General features: G+C 35.0%; 1 long non-coding RNA gene across 1 annotated transcript in view; it reads left to right on the top strand.

Moving 5' to 3' along the window:
- The first annotated feature begins 220 nt into the window (after nt 1-220).
- LOC133524967 (uncharacterized) overlaps nt 221-7617 on the top strand; it is a 99714-nt gene continuing 92317 nt past the window's right edge. The window contains exon 1 of the long non-coding RNA XR_009800496.1: nt 221-543. This is a non-coding gene — a long non-coding RNA (uncharacterized LOC133524967). The remainder of the gene's footprint in view (nt 544-7617) is intronic.

Here is a 7617-nt window from a genome sequence, read left to right as displayed (position 1 = left end):
GTTCTGTTATAGCGGCATCTATAGGAATTTATTAGAAAATCATAACAACCAAGATGCATTGTCAGAATAGCGCCATCTAGTACAACTGGAAGCAATTTGTTAAAGAGCAACGTTTGTTTGTTATTGTTCTAGTGCTGCCCTCACTGTAGAATTGAAATAAAACAACATCGATGGCATGCGCGGGTAGCGGGCGGGAGGTACGTCAACCATCCCTCGCCATTTTCCGTCAAGCTCACTCAACTCAAGTTAGGTTCTGTCAGTCGCTGTGTTTGTGTATTGTGTTGTGAAAAATTATCCGTATCGATGAATATCAATGGGAAATCCTGCTGATTACGACGCCAAACGATGGGTCGATTGTTGTGTTTGTGGCTTTAATGCATTGTTCGAGCAGTGATGATGGCCAAGTGAAGTGTTTTGTGTCGTATGCTGGGTTGTCAGCAACAGTGAGATCCTTTCTCTGGATATATCGTCCTCAAGACGACGTCGGATCATAACACGGGAAGGTGACACACCATGTCGGCAAAAAACATCCCAGGAGATAAGGTAAGTGTTGACTGAACCCCTAGTACTAGTCTGCATAGCTGGGCGTAAAGGTCAATTCTTTTTGTTTATTTCAGTCACCACTCGCTCCTTTCTCTTTGCGTCGCGTTTACAAAACTGTCCCAAATTTATTTTTGTGATGCTATAAATTTTGTTTCTCCAATTAAAATGTGTAAAGCCTGCAGGTTATCTTAGCTTACTAAACAAAACATAGTTATTCGAAGCTTTCACTTGATTGATTGGAACTAGTTGCTCATTAAAAGTTGTTATCATTAAAACTACATTTGCTAATTCCAAAGTAAAATATTTCATTTTCAAAATTTTACTTACTTTCCTGTCAAAAAATGTTATTGTCTTATAAGAAACTATAATTGTGTAGATAGCTTATTAAAAAATGTGTTGATAAATAGATTAAAGTATAGATTGTTGCTCTTTACAATGAACTAGTGCCTATACAAATTCTTGGAATTAGTTGCAAAGCAAGGCTCCCATGAGCCATGGCAAAAATGTGTGGACGTGAGAAAGATGATTAGATAACTGTGACAAAACTGACTAACACTTGTGGAATATTTTAAAGCACTAATATAAAAAATTTTAAAAGTCACATACCAGGGCTAATTGAATCACATTTCAATATAGGTGCTGTTTATCAATTTAAACATTCCTTGGAACACTCATACTTGCTAATCAATATTGTCATAAATAGTGTTTTATACTTTCACTCGTAGATTCAATATTTTCACAAATTTATTTACACTAAAAGTGAGTCTGCTTATTGTAACGGTCCTTGATATGATTTGGTTGTTACATGAATTTTAACTATTTTAAGGTCTCTCTCTTCCTTGTCATATCCTTAACCTGAGGGTCATGACGACTGTCGACACTTTTCACCAGTGCTCCCCAAACTGCTCTATCTTGGGCCCAGTGTATTCTGTCCGCCCAATGCATGGCCATATGTCCATCCCAACGCTTCCTGGGCAGGCGGCCAATGATTATGAGTGATTATGATTTTAAGGTAGGTAGGTAATTGTGGACAACTCGGGATCCCTCCTACAGAAAATAAATCTATTTCAATCTGACAGTTTTATTTGTAGTATCATCATCATCATCATTTAAGAGCATGGCTCTTGTCGGTGGATTAGACGCTAGTTTTCGCGGTCCTCGGCCAAGTTCTTTAGGTCCCTGTAAGACGCACTTGTAGTATATGATACATTTATTTTTGTAGCTGTTTTATTTAATATTGAACATATTAAAACAGTTTTCTGAGAAATAAAACATTGTCATAAGTTCAATGCAAAGGTCAGAACAACTTAACATTTATTTAAAATACAAAATATATTCTATGTGTGTACCCTGTACATGTGACTAGCTGGTTTGGATACTTTTATCTAGTAACATGTCTCGGTTTGTGAATATACCCAAAAAATTAAAACATGGGGCTCATTGAATCCTTGTTTGTATTGTCTATAAAATTAACCAATTGAGAATCACATTAATAAGATATTAAAACGAAAGTAAGAAAGATATTTTAACAAGAATAAAGAGGCTCAAATGGAAGTGTTCCAGCCATATGATCCGAGGCATGGACAAGTGGAGCAAACAATTATTTATTTATAAAAACAAATTATTTGATTTATATATTCTTATGTTTCAATTTATAATAATTGATGTATAGTATGAGTTAGAAAAATGTTAAACATTAGTAGGATTTGGAACCAACACAAATTCCGTTTTAAATTCCTAATAACTTCCACTTATCAATCATACGAGACTGGTAACTATTATTATAATTACTAGTATAATTTAGTTTTCTAATGAAACACTATTTAGTTGACTAATGTTTGCTCTTGCACTTAAAAGCAATAGAATATACTATGAACAAAATGAGCTTGTATAGGCTTTTATTTCAGGTACCTTTATAAAAGAATGTTAACAAACTTTATTAAAATTTCAGATAAACTATAAAAGGTTTGCTTATTTGCAAAAGTAAAATTATAGCTAGGTATTTGTAGCGGTTTTTCTACATATGGGTACATATTTTTTTCTTAAAATATTACGAATAATCTCTCAATATGTAATCAAAATCGATGTGCTACTGTCTTAAAACTCGGCAATTCCAGTCAAATGCAAAAGTCCAAGTCATAACTGCTACATGCTATTATCTTTATGCCAACAAAATCCATATTATGCCAAAAATGACTTAGGTACATAATTTTGGAAAACAGCTGATACTCTTTAAACTGGGGTAATGGTTTCTATGAAACATAGCTAAGAACCACCGCTAGATAACTCGCTTTCACGTAAAGAACGCATCGAAATCAGCCTATCCGTTGAAGAGCTACGATGCCACAGACATACAAACAGACATTGGTGTCAAACATATAAAACCCCTCTTTTTGCGTCGAGGATTAAATTAGAATGAATGAAGTCCTTTTTATTTTTACAGATAGATCTATAAAAATAAAAAGCTAGCTAGAGGGTAGCTAGAGGTTAAAAGAAAATAACTTTTATTAATATAAGTAAAATTATAAATATTAATACGGAATATTTTTTACCCGTCGTCAGTTTCATTTTCAATCGGATCAACCACACCCCCTTTTAACTCGCTTCTACAATTCACCAGCTTCCGCCTTCCAGCATCGCCACTACGTACAGATTATACCGACATAAATTCTCAAATCCAGTCCATTTAGCCGTTTTTTCTCCACACAATAGAGGTCAACCCCGGCGTTGTCTTTTCGACGCCGGACTCACTTACTGAAAAACCACCCGGGAACCGAGGGAACGCAATTTGGGTACTGCGGCTTTGCATAACGTCTATCCACTGCGGATTTATGTTTATTTCTTTACGGTACGGAGACATGAATATTTTAAACAGGCTGTGATTAAAAAGAAACAACGGAGGAACTGGGAACTGAATTGCACAATCGGAAATTTCAATAATCTCGGGAAGGAGGATCTGTTTCTTATTTAAATTTTACTGTAGACTGTTCTACTGAATGGAAAATCTTTGGTTAGGTCGCTAACTGAAGTTGTTACTTTTACTCAAGACAGTAGAGACAGGCCTTTAAGCACACCTTTTGTTAGGTTTCCATTCCACACGAAAATACCACACATTAGGCAGCTACACTTCACACCAGGTTCTCCGATTTAGTTCTTTTATTTATTTGAAAGGGTTTTAGAATTGGGAAAACAGTTTATCATATAAGTATCAAAAAATATTATAGTGAATCATAGAGAAATCGAGGGAAGTCTTCAGATATTGAAGCTATGAAAGTGATCTGGGTGTTTCAATATAACTCGTACATTGGCTCTCGGAAAGTGGCACATATATGGTGAAATGCAAATCGGTGATATAGAAGATTATGTTAATATGTCCCTAATAACCTACAGCTAGCCTGTCCCACGAACTAAAAACAACGAAATTTAATTTACATTGCGGTTTTAAATTCGTGAACATAAAAGACGACATATACAAAATTACAAATGAACAAGAATGCACTTTGCTCATCCTTACGTCTGTTGTAGCTAATAATGTTACTGTGCTTTACCGGGGGGCTTGATATCTTCCCCTTACAATGAGACATTCGTTCTGGAGTACGTTTTACGCATTTCTTTTATTCGAGAACTGCGAAATGGTAGCTCGTCCGCTTTATTTTGATGGCACCCTATGATGATGAATTGATGATCTATTTTTATAAGCATTATTTTAAAATTGTGAGCGAATTTATGGTGAATTTACGGTTTAATTTATACATAATTTTGATGATTGTATAATTTTTAATGATAATGATTACACAGCCCGTTCATGTAAAGTCAGCCTAATTATTAGGGAGTGCTAAGCTAATAGATTTGCTGACTGCATTTTTTAAACGCAGGTATAGTAGTACAGTCAGCATCAAAAGTAGCAGATCAAATAATGTTTCATAAGTATCTACCATTCTGTAACAGCTTAACAAAAAGTGATATCTTTAATATAGAACAACTAAGACTGTAAAAGATATTCTTTTGAGCGCGATATTTAGAAATTTATCTATATTTGGAAAAGTTATCCGGAATATCAGATACTTTTGGCGCGTTGTTTCATTCGCTACTTTTGATGCTGACTGTACTAACAGCAACACTCTACACTGTCCATTGGTGGACCTTATACCTTTTGTAATAAGGTCCACCGATGGACAGTTAACAGTGTGGGCGATAGTATCTCGTATTTCATTGCACTACATATTATGTACAGTCAGCGTCAAATAATTTTTAGCAACCAAAGTAGCCAAATAGTTTGGTACACCATATATTTAGTATGGTGTACCGAACTATTTGGCCACTTTGACTGCTACAAAGTATTTGACGCTGACTGTACAGGAATATAAAAATTAAAAACCCACAAATTATAAATGGTTCCAACTTTTAGGAACTCAAGAAAAGTTTGTAACCTGTGATAGATATATGTTTCTTGGATTTGGAATATCTGATACCTAATATGGTTTTTAAAGATTGCAGCGCCATCTGCGTTAAGCTTTGCGTGCTTATTCTCATGTAGTCGTAGTTTCTATATCTCTCAACAAATAAATATGTTCAGTATGATGCTAGAGCTAACATGACACTTAGTTTAAATGTATATCCGTATATTAAGAAAGTTTGTTTGCCTTTGCACCGGCCGGTTCAAACAAAGGACAATAGACCGCCAGACACCGAGGTTGAAAATTTTCAGAAATACTATTTTACCCTTTTTCTCGGAACTGCGCATCGGAAACAATGGCCTTTGTCTGTTCCCCATTCGTGGATGGATCTGTTTTAATCATCTTTGATACTATCCGCAACGGAATTAGGAAATTACCTCACACGCATAATATGTTTTCTTATACACTATTTTTATTGAATTCCGTTAACTCCAGGGTATCGATTAGTACGTTAAAAGGAAACTAAATGGCAAAGTTCGTTATAAAATAGTACATTACGATACAAGTGCGAAAAATAGGAAATTCGAAACGAGTGGCGATAAATTAAAACACGACCGAAGGGAGTGTTTTAAATCGACACGAGTTGCGAATTACCTATTCGCACATGTATCGTACAACGTTTGACAGTACATATGGCCCTTTAAATGTTCGACACAGTAACGTAATATGCTACTTCTCGCACTAGTGCTATAAAGTAGCCCCATATGTACTGTAAAATTAATTTAATTTTTCTAATTTTTTATTTATATAAAAAGTAATTAACTGTTGCATATACTCGTAGCGTTGTTGTAATACGAGCATAACATTTAGTTCAACCAAACAATTGAAAACTGTGACATTACGTTTAGTAACAAATGTATACACTCGTACTAAACACTAATCATTTGTAAACAGGCCCTAAGGCAAGAGTATACGCTCGTACGGGCCTTATAAGATAAAAATAAATTACGGAATATATCCGAAATGGAGGTAATTAAAATACCTATGTCTTTGAGTAAGTTACTTAATTTAGGCTCAGGAATGCACCCTTAAAATTAACGGAAATAAAAAAAACGGTGTATATAGTTCGAATCCCTCTATGGGCGTTTATTTGTGTGTTTATCATAATTATTTGTCCCTGAGTTATGGATATTTTCTATATACAATATTTAATTATTTACACACCGTAGGCTCGGGTAAGCCGATAGAATTTCTGTGAATAACCACGCATTCCTGAGGTCACAGTGAGCAAAAAATGCTATATGTATGACTTTTGGTCAAATTCGGCAAAAAAATGTGTGTGTGATTTCTGCAGACGACACATTATTTATTTTTATATCTTTTCGAAAAAACAAACTTTACGATGAATAAGTAAAGTTTCTTTATTTACAGATACATACTATTAGCTATGTACAAACCAAGTCACACAGCAGCGTCGAAGCCAAAAACACGTTTTTCACTGAGTTATTATATAAACAAATTTTCACAAGAATTGTCATAATCTCTAAAACAAGACCGATTTCAGAAAACTTTTAGTCTCTAAATACGGTCAAGAATATATCTTTAAAATCTGTCGGATTATTCGAGCCCACATGACAACCCTATAATATTTATTATTTATCATATAGTAGTGTGCGGAATATTATCAAATAGATAGGTAGCAGTTTTGGGTCTGCAACCTATCTATCAAATATACCGTAAATATTTTTTGTTATTTGACACATTTCGTTCTTAAATCTCAATAATAATAATTTTAATTTTAAGATGTTTTAATGACTAAATTATATTCAAACAAACCCGTTCAATAAAATAACGATTTTAACCTCAACGCGTATTATGTCCGAATCTTCAGCGGGAAATGAAAATTCAACAGTCTTGAATAGACATTAATCATACGGTCGGAGACTAGTAGAAACGCACAGCATACCTAGGTGCATTCGTGTGGTACTGTAATGTCCCGACGTACGTTGAACAAATAGTATAATAGACCCTGACCTGACATTTTAGCCAATTTATAATCTGCCTTGTAATTTTTTACACCCTTTAACGGCTTTAACAAATTGACGGCCGCTTTAGCCTAGTTTGTAGAGACAATGACCCTACAAAAGCAGACAGTTACAGACCCTACACTTGGCAAGTTGGTGATGGGCTGAAATTCCATTAAGGGCATGTGTTTATGGATAGACTTGAGCATAGATGGATGTGGTTTCAAATTTATCTACATCTATTGTTCGTAACACACGCTTTATTGAGATTACTAAGGGTTGTGGGACTAGGTGAATTCGTATAAGATTGTCTCGTAATACTTATTTTATTATATCTGGCTGCAAATCTGTGATATAAATCTGCATATTGTCTCCCCAATTCGGGATTTGTATCCAGGTCACAAGTTCGCCAGTTGATTATTCAGTGGCGACCTCAAATGGAGGGGTTAACGATCCACAATTACGCCAACCAGATGAGTCTCGCCGCGTTGAATTTGAACAATGCGCGGCTAACTGTAACGGCGTCGTTTCGTCACGCCTAAAGCTGCTTACGCACTGAGAACGATGACGTTGCGGTACGATAACGGCAAGGAATAAAAAAAATACGGAAACCTTTGTCGTTGATTGTGATTAACAATTAATTAGAATTTTGA

The sequence above is a fragment of the Cydia pomonella genome, chromosome 14 (assembly GCF_033807575.1).
Source record: "Cydia pomonella isolate Wapato2018A chromosome 14, ilCydPomo1, whole genome shotgun sequence".
NCBI classification, from domain to species: Eukaryota; Metazoa; Arthropoda; class Insecta; order Lepidoptera; family Tortricidae; genus Cydia; species Cydia pomonella.
This window is presented reverse-complemented; position numbering and strand designations above follow the sequence as displayed.